Source organism: Corythoichthys intestinalis, unplaced genomic scaffold (assembly GCF_030265065.1).
Source record: "Corythoichthys intestinalis isolate RoL2023-P3 unplaced genomic scaffold, ASM3026506v1 HiC_scaffold_45, whole genome shotgun sequence".
Classification (NCBI taxonomy): domain Eukaryota; kingdom Metazoa; phylum Chordata; class Actinopteri; order Syngnathiformes; family Syngnathidae; genus Corythoichthys; species Corythoichthys intestinalis.
Window position 1 is genome coordinate 32,501 of NW_026651614.1, and position 14,626 is coordinate 47,126.

The 14,626-nt window shown below is 37.4% G+C and overlaps 1 long non-coding RNA gene across 7 annotated transcripts; it reads right to left on the reverse strand.

The window, feature by feature from the left end:
* Positions 1-898: 898 nt before the first annotated feature.
* Positions 899-11,151, reverse strand: LOC130911432 (uncharacterized). 7 transcript variants are annotated; one of them, XR_009062132.1, is made up of 5 exons: positions 9,107-11,151; positions 8,826-8,978; positions 5,247-8,615; positions 5,006-5,163; positions 899-4,895 (listed from the first exon to the last, which is right to left on the reverse strand). It is a non-coding gene; the product is annotated as an uncharacterized LOC130911432 (long non-coding RNA). The 7 variants fall into 7 exon arrangements; XR_009062130.1 differs by having other exon boundaries at positions 5,006-8,615; positions 9,107-9,186; positions 10,671-11,149; XR_009062128.1 differs by having other exon boundaries at positions 5,006-8,615; positions 9,107-9,223; positions 10,671-11,149.
* Between the last annotated feature and the right edge of the window lie 3,475 nt (positions 11,152-14,626).

Genomic DNA, 14,626 nt, shown 5'->3' on the forward strand with positions numbered 1-14,626 from the left:
GAGAACCTGACATGGACTTTGACGTTGACATAGACACTTACATTGACAATGACGCAACAAGGACTGAAAAGAAACTGGGTGCTTTTATACACACACACATGCAGACAAGGGGTAACGAGACAACGAGGAACAGCTGGGTAATACAGGAGGACTCACTATGTGCAGGCACGACAGGTGAAATCAATGGGTAATCACAGAGACAAGTCACACTAAGGAAAAAAACAACACAAAACCCAACACTAGTCACATGATCTTTTTGAAAAATATTTTTTTTACCCATTACAAAAAATGTTTTTTGTTCATTTCATTCATTTTTGTTGTTTGTTTTATTGCTTTACAACTTTTACAGACAACATTTTACCGGCAACGTCTTAATTTTAAATCCATATATTGGAAAGTCATTTATAAGATCCGACCGCGCACTTATGCGCGTGCGGTGGCCACGGACGACGGGGAACCCAGCCAGCAGGAGGAAAACTCGGTGGAGCAACAAGTGGCATCTTACCTTCGGAGCAAGGGAATAACGTTGGACTTGGAGCACATCGAGGCGTGCCACTCAATGCCGATGAGGAATGACAGACCGCCAGCCATCATCGTGAGATTTATCAGTCGAAAAAACAAGACAATGCTGCTGAAACAAGGTCGCAAGTTGAAGGGTACCGACGTATATATGAACGATCACTTAACACGGAAGAATGCTGATATCGCCAAAAAGGCAAGATATCTTAAAAAGCAACGCAAGATTCAACACACGTGGGTAGTCAATTGTAAAATATACATTAAATGGAACGGAACGCCTGAGGAAGCAAAAGTGCTGATGGTGCGAGATATTGAAGAGCTTGAAAAGTACTGATACCTATCAAGACCAGGTACCATCTCTGCATACAATGACTATGAACGATACATCAAACACACGAACTGTACTCAGGAATAAGAGCGACATTGATCCACTTCTGCGAACCCTTCAGAACAAACAAATAGAACTTGAGGCCTTTAAATCCAACGAGTCCAACAAAAGAGTCCCTAATATAGAAAGTGATCCTGACAATCATTTCTTTTCTTCTACTGTTACCAATTGCGATTATTTTTACACAAGATCTGTATGAAAATCATATCAACTCAATGGGCAAAACTGTCAATTATACATTTCAACAGCAGAAGCATGTACAAAAATGTCAGCTCTACCAAAGACTATCTGCACCAATTTACACACCCCTTCAGCATAATTGCGATCACAGAAACGTGGTTTAATATTGATAAAGGTATTGATTTTCTTATGGATGATTACGAATTAAAATACATAGAGAAAAGAAAACTGGTGGTGGAGTTGCCCTATATATTCATAAATCAATTAAATGTATGGTATTAACAGATACAGCTGCACTAGAAGCTATAATGCTGGGGGAAGTACAGCCACTGAGTTCTATCTCCTTTTTCTCACTCTACCTACAGTACCACTTGTCTTACTTAATTTCTATTTTCCAATGGTAATATCTAGTAATATGGTAATATCTGTCTAGTCTCTTCATCACTCGTCACCCGGTCTCCCCTTTCCCCCCACCCCTTTTTCAGCTGCAGCCTCCTGACTGTCCGGACCCCTGGCTGGATGGATGTCCTCGTTGCTACCCCCGTCTCATCTGGCTAGATGGACCTCTTCTTGTTCCTTTACTCCAATGTATCTTTACGGACTGTAACTTCGCCTGCTAATTCCCATTAGCAGTACTGGTGCTCCCTGCCTATCTGTCCCGGGAGTGGATCTCTCCTCAGTGTGGTACTTCCCAAGGTTTCTCATTTTCTCCCAAAGACTCTGGAGTTTTTGGAGTTTTTCCTTGCCGACATGGAGGGTCTAAGGATGGGGGATGCCCAGGACTTGAAATGTATGTATTCATCTTCATTGCTTCATTTGCTGTTTCTGATTTTGTATCATATTGCCTCTGCAAAGCCCTTTGAGACAACCTTGTTGTGATTTAGGGCTATACAAATAAAATTGAATTGAATAGATATGTCAAGAACACTTGGAATGTTTGACAATAGAGATCTCCAATGAAAAAAAGAAAAATATAATTGTCAGTTGAATCTATCGATCACCGGGTTCATGTATTGATTCCTTCACTGAATGGATGAGCCAATTGTTTTCCACTATTAAGCAGAAAACATTCTTCATCTGTGGAGATTTTAATATTGATTTATTAAATCCAAGCAAACTGGCAGCAATGGACAATTTTTTGGATACAATGTATAGTATGTCTCTTTACCCAACAATAACTAAACCAAGTAGGATTACATCACACACCATCACAGCTGTGCCACAGGCGCCAGTGAACTGGACAATGGATGTAAATTGGGACAGAAATCAAGAAAGAAGAGTTGGGATGCATTTCAGCCTCAGATCAAGCTACAGTATGCGTTATAAGGTGAAATAATCAAATGGGTAACCGTCAGCCATTCCGACAGAGTTATGTAACCAACGGGGTTGCATCCACACTTGTGTATAGCACAAAAAGGAACATTTGTGTGGTAATTTGCACTTTTTATTTTTGAGGATGATGTTTAACCCTTTCGGTTACAGTGGTCACATCAGTGGACATCTATCCAAAAGTTATCATTAGTTTACCTCACCACCGCCAGCCCAGGTCACAATTTTTGTTGTGGTAATAAGTAAAAGATATTGATAGACGTCCAATCCATTTTAACTGGGAGGGGCTGGAAGCGATCGAACAATCAGTTGAAATGGATTGAATACCGTAAGAGGCAGCCATAGAGTTAAGATATGAGAGGTCACAAGATTCATCAAACAAAACAAAATTAAATGAATAACTTTCCCACAGCAAAATTCACACATGGGACACTTATTTGAATTAATGTTATTATTATTATTTTTTTTTTTAATCTTGATTTATTTCAATAATTTTTCATTTATATTTTGAAGTTTTGATTTTTTTTTTAGAATGAATTTCATTTCATGTAGAATTATTTCTATTTTATTACTTCATTACTATGTATTTTTTTTTCATGTGCTTTGTTTCTTAATTTAAAAAAATACTATTTAAGTATTTGATTTGCCCCCGCCCCCATGACTAGGGTCATAGTAGGGCCATCAGGGAGTGTCCCGCAATACAAACCCTCAAAACTCGGCTCAAGCACTTTTTGAAAGTAAACCAGTCCTGCAATCACTGACTTTTAAAGCGCCTGTGACACGATGAAATTAAATAGCATTATTATGTGAATTAAAATCATATTTTGAGATCATTCGACTATATACAACAATTTGGCAAAGCGCAGATGAAGAGAAATGTTTCTTTTAATCTGCCGTTTAGCCCCGCCTATCATTGTAGCACTCTAGTGCAGGGGTCCCCAACCTATTCCACAAAGGCACACTGTGGGTGCAGGATTTCATTCCTACCAAACAAGATGACAACACTTTTTCCCCAATCTGGTGTTTTACAAGTGCAATCACTTGATTGCAGTCAGGTGTGGCTTGTTTTAGCAGAAGCCTCATTGGCTCAACTGCCTCTGCTGGATCGGCTGGAACAAAAACCAGGACCCACAGTGTGCCTTGAGGACTGGGTTGGAGAACCCTGCTCTAGTGCCTCCATCTAGGTGATGACGTCGGCAGAGTAACGATTTCAGCTGATTTAGAAATCAGCCCAATGGGGAAGATTCAGAACGCGGAAAATGCAACAGACAGCAGCAAAATGTCATCATTGTTTTTATCTCTCTACTCCAATATTTTTACAGTATGTATCTAAGTAATTTCCCCCAATTGCTAAATAAATTGTATGGGATGAAAAATAAGTCTTGTGTTAAATAGAATTAGGCCTTGGGGTGGACCCTGAAAAAGTGCCTAGAAAATGGGTTTCGTTCCACTGTCTGGGCACTACTTGTTCAATGCATTTTTTGATAAGATAATACCCTTCTGAACTTTGGGTTAAAAGTTCACCCAACGTTTCCCTGCACCAATTTTGTCAAAATCTAGGAATATATATGTATAGAGTGGGGAGAACAAGTATTTGATACACTGTCCATGGGTTTTCCCATGGGCCGTGTATCAGTGTGTATATATATATATACATATATATATATATACATATATATATATATATATATACACATATATATACACATATATATATATATATATATACACACACATATATATATATACACACATATATATATATATACACACATATATATATATACACACACACATATATATATATATACACACACACACATATATATATATATACACACACATATATATATATATATACACACACATATATATATATACACACACACATATATATATATACACACACACATATATATATATACACACACACATATATATATATATATATATATATATATATACACACACATATATGAAATGTGCACTCTCAATAAAACAATAGCACTTCATTGGAACATCCATCTTTTTTGGCAGTCAAATTGAACAAAGGTCTATTTTTTTGGAAAAGGGAAAAGAGCCTTTTTTTGTTGTTGTTTTAAAGGTGTTAAAATGGAGAGTAACATTTTGATAATGAAACTAAACATAGGAGAGATGGTGGGTGATTACTCATCAATATCAGTATCATCAGTGTCATCATCCCATTTCCTTTGAAATATTTTCACAGTCCTGGCAGTGGCATAAATCTGTACAGGACATTTTTGCAGACAAGCATGAACATCTTTCAGTCTCACACTTGCTTATCTTGCAACCACAGTGGATTACCTGTAGCACACTATCTGGGGCAGGATTTCTAGTCATCCATTTTACTGTTAATTCACCATCCTCAATGTCCCATCCATTGCCAATTGGTGAAGGGGCACACATCATACCAGTCAGACAATGTCGCATTACTGCTGCCTCGTAGTTTGCCCTTTTGCTGTGTTGGAAGAGAGCATCACTTGTTGGAGGAATGGACATTCCAGATACACAATGTCTTGACATAGAGAGAGAACTTTTAGATTCACATCATCAGGAATATCAACATACCCGGCTAGTGTTGGTTCTTCTGTTGCACCAATCGATTGTACTGTTCAACAGGCACAACAGCTTTCGCTTCACATACATTTAAATCTTCTGCTGTGGGAGGCCATGGGCATTTCAGTGAGGGTGATTCGCTTAGAATGGTCCTCAATAGCAGCCCTGCACTGTAAAGTGTCCTTCTTTGTTCTGTGGATTTCCAACCAGATGGTGTGCTAGCCATTTGTTCAGTGTCACTTTCTTGTCTTACCTCAGTAGAGTCGGTAGCTGATGTACCTGATGACTGAGGTATCCTGTCTAAAAGTTTGTCTGTTGATGATAAAGTCTCCAACAAAAAAAACAAAAAAAACATTTCAGACATGTTGCGCTGGAAAGGGGTGTGAAAAACTATGGGGAGAGATTTGTCTCAAAAATATTCTCACAAATACTTTCGCGATTTACACATATCTTTTGTCGATGCACAAATATATCCAAGATTTTCACATGTATTTTCGAGATCCACAAATATATCCATGAGTTTCACATGTGTTTTTGTAATCCACTAATATATCCTCGAAATTCACATGTGTTTTTTAATGTTGTGCGTGCACTCATCATGAATTATTGTTTGCAAACATTCGAATTGTATTTGTGAATCAGCGGCCGCGTGCATTTATTTTTGAGACAAACATAACAAGAACAAGTGCATTGGCGATTCACACGTGTTTTTCAAATTCACAAATACATCCGCGATTCTCACAAATACATGAGTGATTTTCACACGCGTTTTTCAGATCCACAAATACGTCCGCGTTTTCCACAAGTGTTTTTCAAATCCACAAATACTTCCGCAAGTTTCGCATGTTTTTTAATGATGTGCGTGCAATTATCATGACTTGACATTTTTTAAGTATTCAATTTTGCTTGTGAATTGCTGGAGCTGTGTTCTTTAACAGCAAACACGCGCATTTCTTTTTGAGACAAACGTCACTCGATGTTTCACCAAGATTTTCTCACACACAGTAAGCCGAGAATTTTCACGTGTCTCAAATAACCTCCGCCTTCATCTGATAGGTGGCAGTTTTGAGCGCATAGACTATAAAAGTATGATTCCCAAACTTCAAGAACTATCAAGACTGTCCGTGTACCTTGAGGCCGTTTGTTTTTCCTTCTAATTTTGGAAAATAAAAAACGAAAAACGAACCTTAATCCGTTTTTACAATGTCAATTTATTGAACTGAAGTCGAAAAACAAAATACGACCAATATTTGTTTTCCTCCGAGTTCGCTTTTACAATGAGCCTTGAACCGGAAAACGATGTTTTTCTTCAATAAGGCCTCGTCTTCCGGGTCATGGCTCATTGAATTCTTTGCAAAAACAAATCTTTATTTTTGGACAATTAGAGGCAGAAGACACTTTTTGTGTCACAACTTTTTAATGGCACCTATGTTTTACGCGGAGTTTTGGGATTATTTTCAGTTACCAGTTAGACCTAAGCAATATGCTAGTGTTGATGATGCGATTCCTTCAGGATTCATTATGCTGTGCAGAAATGTAAACATGCCATTTCAAACTTTATCTCCTCCAAATATACTAAATTCAAGTGTGGGGAAATTATGTTTACTACATAACAAAAATTTGAATAGATATACTCGATCTCTATTTCAGAACGAGATTAGATCCAAAGCATATGTTAAGTCTTTTTGGAGATATCATTTGGTCCACGCCTAAGTATGGACTATCCCCAATATGTTTCGGTTGACAAGTAAGGTCAAAGAAGTCGCTTTCAAAATTATCTATAGATAAGTACTATCCTGCAAACCACTACATGAAAAAAATTAAAGTGGGACATTGATACAGAGACAGTTCAGCACCTTTTTTGGACCTGCTCTTTTTCCAATAAATTTTGGAAAGAACTTTGCAAGTTCAGAATCAGGAGCCTACACATGTGGACTTCAAACTCAAATGGGAAAATGTCTTTTTTGTTTTTGTTTCTATAAGAATCTCAAGAAAGAGATTGTTTCTATTATTAATCTTGTCATTTTGTCGAAATTCTACCTACACAAATGTAAATTTAGCAAGCTGTTACCTTCTTTTTCTCACTTTCATAACGAGACTGTGTGCTACATAAATCTGTTTAAAAAATCAAATAATCTAAAAGCGGAAAATAACAATATTTGTGGAAAAACTTGAATCTCTTTGTGAATAATTGCTCACAGCATTATTCATTGTTTTTTTGTTTGTGTTTTGTTTTGTTATTTTCCTGATGTGCAATGTTTGAAATGTTTATAACCCCCTGGCATATTTGTGCTGTTGTTTTTTTTTTTTTTGTTAATAAAAACAAATATTGGACATATTTTGTTTTTCGACTTCAGCTCAAAACCATTAATTGGTAAAATGGATTAAGTCTCGTTTCCGTTATTGAATTAGCAGTTTTTAATTGGGAAACGGGAGATGATTCATTTCTCTTTTTTTTTTTATTTTTTTTTTATTAACACACATAAAAACAAAAAATGGAATAGGGTAGGTTTTCCAACGGACCCAAGACACCTGTTTATCTGTTGCCCGGTGTAATGTCACCCGCTAGGTGTCCGTATGTGATCTGGGGATGGGGATGGCGTGGCTCTGCGGTAGAGTAGTTGTCCCCCAACCCAGAGGTTGTGCAATTCTCTGCCCTGATGAACTCGCCTAAGTATCCTTGAGCAAGATACTGAACCCCACATTGCTCCTGGTGCTGCGTCACCTGTATGTAGATGGCGATGTAGTGTAAAGCGCTTTGAGCGCCTTGAAAGGTGGAAAAGCGCTACATAAGTAGAACACCATTTGCCATCTGTGTTGATGGGCACTTTTGACCTTTCTATGCGCTCAATACTGCCGCCTATCGGACTGAGGCGGAGGTTATTTGAGACACGTGAAAATTCTTGGTTTACTGTGTGTGAGAAAATCTTGGTGAAACATCGAGTGACGTTTGTCTCAAAAAGAAATGCGCGTGTTCGCTGTTTAAAAAAAAAAACAAAAACAAAAAAAACACAGCTCCAGCAATTCACAAGCAAAACTGAATGCTTAAAAAATGTCAAGTCATGATAATTGCGCGCACATCATTAAAAAAAACATGCGACATTTGCGGAAGTATTTGTGGATTTAAAAAACACACGAGGAAAACGCGGACGTATTTGTGGATCTGAAAAACACGTGTGAAAATCACTAATGTATTTGTGAGAATCGCGGATGTATTTGTGAATTCGAAAAACACAAGTGTGAATCGCAAATGCGCTTGTGTGAGAAAATTTGACCGTTTCTTGTTATGTTTGTCTCAAAAATAAATGCACTCGGCCGCTGATTCCCATATACAATTCGAATGCTTACAAACAATAATTCATGATGAGTGCACGCACTACATAAAAAAAACACATGTGAATTTCGAGGATATACTTGTGAATTACAAAAACACATGTGAAACTCATGGATATATTTGTGGATCTCGAAAATACATGTGAAAATCTCTGATATATTTGTGCATCTACAAAAGATATGTGTGAATCGCGAAAGCATTTGTGAGAATATTTTTGAGACAAATCTCTCCCCATAAAAAACTAATTGGGGGAAATCACACTTCAATCTTCTTTTCAGCATATCCCGCCTGAAACAAAGTTAAAGGGAAAGATGAGCACAAGACACACATATTCACATCACACACACCCACATAATACATTCACTCTTGCGCTTATATTTCTCATTCACACAAATACACCAAAGAGAACAAAATGAAACGTTCTCTCAAGGCTTTTTTTCAGAGACTAAATAAAAAAAAAAAAAAAAATACTTTTTAGTATGAATATTTATAAATTACCTGTAGTCTGAAGCATCAAGATCCTCATGGTTCTTCACGATGTTCACGAACAACCTTCTTGGCTTGTCCATTCTGAGCACTTCTTTGTCAACGATAATCCTTTGACGGATCACTTGTTCACAAAAGAGTTTGTAGCTCTCAGCATAGGGTTGTCTGAAACACACACACACACACGCACGCACACACCCACACACACTTAGGATGTGCAAAGAGTAACGCTTTCGATGCTTTGGCTAAAGGCAAGCAGAATACAAGTGACATGTTGTTGACCAACGCTTTACCTTTGAAATGTGTCATTTTACAGCGAACTTATCCACATCAGCACCAAGTCCAAGCCCACCAAGTCCAGGAAAGAAGTGCCCTTCCAAAACAACTGTCATATGAAAGTGCAATAGATGCTTTTGCATCAGTGAAGACAAGGTGAGTAAGGTTATAGGTCGAGGTGAAAAAAAGTTGCATTTTAAAGTGTTCGGTTTGTCTTTATATAGGTTTGTGTTGGTGGGGGGTGTTAATCATATTGTAACAACAATTGTAAAAGTCATCAAGATTGTGTTCAACTGCAGGTTTTTTGTTGTTGTTTGTTTTCCCTTCGGTCATTAAAAGTTCAATTATCCCTCCCCCTCCAGCACCTCAACCTATATGTATTCATGATCCAGATCAATTGAGATCACAGACAATGGTTTTGGAGCTAAGTTTTCTGTTGTGTTGAAGCACATGTCTTTTGGACATTCTCTTCCTACGTTTGATACATTATGACAAAACACACACACAAGCACCACATACAAAATTATCCATCTCGCAATGTGAAACAAAACACCTGGAATGTGAAGCGTTGCATTGAAAACCTCAGTCCATGTAGAACTGTAACATATATGTATTTATTTTTTATTTTTTAATGTTAATTTTATTTATATATGAAAAAATACAATTATACATTAATACAAATCTATTGGGTTTATTGATAATTTATTGATTAAAAAATCATTAAGATTATAATGGAATTAAAAAAAGTAGATATTTATTTATATCATAGGTAAATACTATGACCCTTTAGTATAAAACTAAAACTAAACTACAAGAGTATTTAACTGCCATTAGTCAATACTTAGTATTATATATTTAGTGTTATTATATTTAGTAATACTACTACTACTAATAATATAGTATTATATAATACTATAAAATTAAATTAAAAAATAAATTATTATGAATTTATTAAATTTATTATTATTAAATTAAAATTATTATTATACAATTTAATAGTAATATTTAGTGTTATTTTTTTTTAATTCATAATAATTTTAATAGTTTTAAAATAGTTATATATATACATTTGTATTAATGTATAATTTTGGTTCGTTTAGCTTACTACTGACAACAACAGAAGTGCGCTTATTCTTAACTGGGAGGACTGGCTATGGATTCTCACGTTTCTGTGCCAATGACGGTGCTAGACGTCCAATCCATTTGCAGCCTTCCAAGGCAAACCGAAGTGAATGTTTCAGGTTTTCAGTCAGTGGCGGTCAGTGAGTTAAATGAGTGGTATATCAATGCTTAAAGTCAGTCGTTAGTTTTAAATAGGCTTTACTACACCCTTTTTTCAAAAGTTCACAGTCGGATCAGAAAGTGTCTCAAAACCGCGGATGTATTATGTATTGTTTCCATTGTTTCAAATGAGACTGACAGTTTGCTTAATATGTCTAGTAATCTGACAAGTATACATTTCCCCGAGGTGGGGCCAATAAAATGCCCTTTTATATTGATCCCCTAATGATCTGAAGAAACAAATCCAGTCCCAACAACGTTTGCAGTGAACCTTGAAGTCAAATAAAAACGTGAACTCACCAAGCGAAGCCCAAATGCCAAGCACGGTCAACGCTTGGAAAAGGAGCGATTGTGCCTTCTTCATCTCTCAGGTCCAGATAGAAGATCAGCCAGATAAACTTCAGAGGAGAATTTAATACGACGCAAGCCTCTTTCGCTCTGTGACAGACACACAAGCTTGACTACGTCACGCACGCACGCACGCACGTCCAACGACACAAAGGCTGGAGGATGACGCTCTAAAGAACTCGTGCATCAAAAGAAAACAAACATACAAACAAAGAAGAATTCGTGCATCAAACACGTCTCAACGTCACGTGGAACATTTGGAAATTAGGGTCGTACTAGTGATGGAGAAACCTTAGCTTTCTGAAGCAGTAAATATATATCAAGCAACGTGTCGAAATGGTTCATTCAGTGTTATGAAGCATTTGCCACGAATCAGTGTGGTGAGTCACGACAGACGACACTGCTTCACCGCTGCTTTCTGTACCGCTGAAGCAAATGTGTTGAGATGGTTCCGTGCTACGAGGCATTTGACACAATTCAGTGTGGTGACATCTTCTGGACAAAAATATATTGAATTGTCATCTAACCAAATGACCAAGTGTCATCTGAACAATGAAACCTGTGGGTGGTATGGTGGTTATATACTATGTCTGATGTGCGAGCAGTAGTGGGTTTGACCACTAGCCTGAAATGTATTCTTTATTCTTCCCCCAGATTAATAAAAAAAATAAATAAATAATAATAATAATAATGAAAACAAACAAACAAAAAAAAGCTGTTGTGTTACTTTTAAATGAAATACGCAAATGCTTGTGCAATAGGGAACTCTTGATGGTAGGTGTATAGAATGCTAGTGACACTGGGATGGGGATTTGGGTGTTTCACACATTTTTATTTAAAAACAGAATCATCTCAGCAGCATTTGGTTTCAGCCGGTTCCTCTTTTTGCTAATGACCTCTCCAGCTTTTGACAATATTCTCTCACATGGCACGAACAAATATACAAACTGACAGATAGACAAACAAACACAAAAACTGACAAACAGACAGACACAAAAACAAACACAAAAACTGAGACACAAAAACTAAATTGTGTGTGTGTGGGGTGGGGGATGCGTGGGTGTGTGTGTGCGTGTACTATGGCGAGAGGCTGACGTGACTGACCTGAAAAGAAACTGCTTTTCTGTACTGTTTCTCTTTTTTATTTACCAGCTTTCAATTTAACATGTTTAACAATTGTACATGCAGTCTAAACATTAAGTATATGAAAATGTCTTGTAAACAGTAAGAATTCAAGTGTGAACATTTATAACAGCTAGTATGACTTGAACAACATTATACAAATCAATACGACGACTGTGCAAACATGTCATTGTAACACAAATGACATACGACTTGAACAGTACACTTCAAACAGACAACTTATTGTTCATGGCTGATGTGACATTATTACTTTTTGCTTTTTACTTCAATGTTTCTGTTTTTTGTTTTTTTTTTCTTCTTTTTTTCAGAGCATTTTTTTAAATACATGCACGCACATATGCACCCCCACCACAGAGACACACACGCTAAAGCTATATTGCTCTTATGCCAATGAAGCGTTTAAGATTTTATGATGGCCGTAATGACAGAGAATAAAGCAAGCACATACAGAAAAATAGCGGTGGCCATTAAATGGTGATATTATAAGCCCCACTGTTGGATTATAATTTATGGTGAATGCTTTACCATCATAAAAGCTGTCAAAGAAATCACACACACACACACAGATACAAAATAACGCGACATACTAATTGCTAGATGCAGTCGGTGCCCAATCCACTCATTAAGTTCAGCCGTTTTGACAAGGTTAGAGCCGCTATCAGACTCCATCACGTTCATTTGTAGCGTTAGCCGCTAGCGTCAGCCAGTAGAAAGCAATAGAAGCACCCTCTCATGAAATCGTGAGGAAAGCGGGTGAAAGCCTGCCTGGAGGCCGCCAAGAGTCTACTTAATGTCGGGTGAAAGTTTGGCTAAGCTCCCTTAAGCCCGACTCCATCACGTTTGCTTGTAGCATTAGCCGCTAGCGTTAGCCTACTGGGCTGCTGTTTGCTTGATTTCCTGATAACCACGTGACTTCACATGTAAACACACTGACTGCTTTCTTAAAGGGGAACGAACGTAGCCGAACAACACAGCGTCAAAGCGGGATGAAAAGACTATATTCACTTGTTTTATTAAATGACCAAATTTACCGACATGGTCAAAATTACGTCGGTCATCGTGAAGAATTTTGGTAACGGTCAATTTTTGGTAAACCGCCTGGCTCTGCGGAAAACTCATTTGGGTACAATGCAACAGGTATCTGGATCTGTCAGGACATCTGGTATTGAATGAAAGAGCTACTATTCGTCTATGTACTGCCCAAAAATTATTTATTTTCTTTATGGTACAACAGACGTTATGGCCAACACATATCAAGGGGACGCCGCGTCCCCGATTTTACTACGCAGAGTGTAAAGAGTTCATTCTTGGATAATTGTGAAAAAGTGATCATCCGGGATGGAGGATCGAGCCGCTACTCCTCCGCATTGTGAGGAGCCAGCTGAGGGGGTTCGGCCATCTGGTTTGGATGCCTCCTGAACGCTTGTCCAAAAAGAATATACAAAGAATATTTTATTTAAGGCCAAAATTGAGTTTTTAAATATTCTATTGTATTTTTCTTGGTCTAAGCTCTTTTTTTTATTATTATTATTATTTTTTTTTTTTATAAGATTGAAATGAAAACTGTTTGTGGTCTTGCGCCTGTCCTTCACCACAAAAACCGGCGTTACTTTGGAAGGGCATAGGTTTGGTCTCAACATTCGTAGGGACGATATAACAGCATAACTTGCATGTAGGTACACTTTTTGCTGGGGACGGGACATCAATTAGACCAAACAGATTGGATGAAGGGGGCAAAGGGCCACATTTCTCATGTATATGAACCTAATTAATTAATAGGCAAAATGATCAATGCAAAATAAATCCTTATCTTCTGATAATAACTTTTACGTGCATTGGTTCAGATGATACACTGTTCGATTCAAACCTTTGTTTTCAAAAAATACTAAAGAAACATTTTGAAAACTTCCTGAATAAATGTCTGGTTTTTATTAGCAAACATAAACATAATGAAAATGATTCACTTAATAATGGTAGGGTCAATTCTATCCTTACAACATATGGAACTATTGAAAGATCTAAATTCTCTATATAACTGAACATTATATCATGCAAAAAAGGTAAGGCTAATTAAAAGTTTGTGGGGACAATTTTAGCATCCTGAAAAGTTGGTAGTGTTATGTACCTACCGTCCCTATGCAAACCTACGCCCTTTTTGTAAAAGTCCTCCTTATTTTCCTTTACTTTAAAAAAAAATCTCTCCGCCTCAATGGAGAGGATTGCTTCAATTAGATCGTTCTGTGTTCTGTTTGACATGCCAGAAAACACAGTGGACGTGTCCAAATGTCTAGCTAACCTTTCATCTTTCTCAGCAAAACCATGTAATCGTTCTACATATATGCCACGTTTAGAAGAGCTTACACGCTTTCACCACGAAATGTTAACTCCTGTTTAGCTAGGATGCAGGTTGCATTAATGAGGTCTTTCAAACTCTTTCGGTTTTCTTTTACCTTAGCCTTGAGGATGCTACCGTTGAGCTTCCGCTGTTCTTCAAAGCCAAATCGATCCTTGAGCTTCCAAAAGTTTTTAAAGCAATCAGGCTTTGAATGTGAGTGGTCGAGCTCTCATGTTTGCTGAGGCTTCGTGGTAGTTTTTTAATGTCACAATATCTCGTGTTAGTCCAGACATTGGCACAAGTTGAGAAGAAAAGGCAGGGAAAGCAGCAAAGGCGATTTTTCGAAGGACAGCCACATAGCCAGTCTTTTCCGGTGTACCAGTCCGTTTGAAAAGCGCGAGTTATCTTCTGTCCCGTAGTTTGAAGCAAA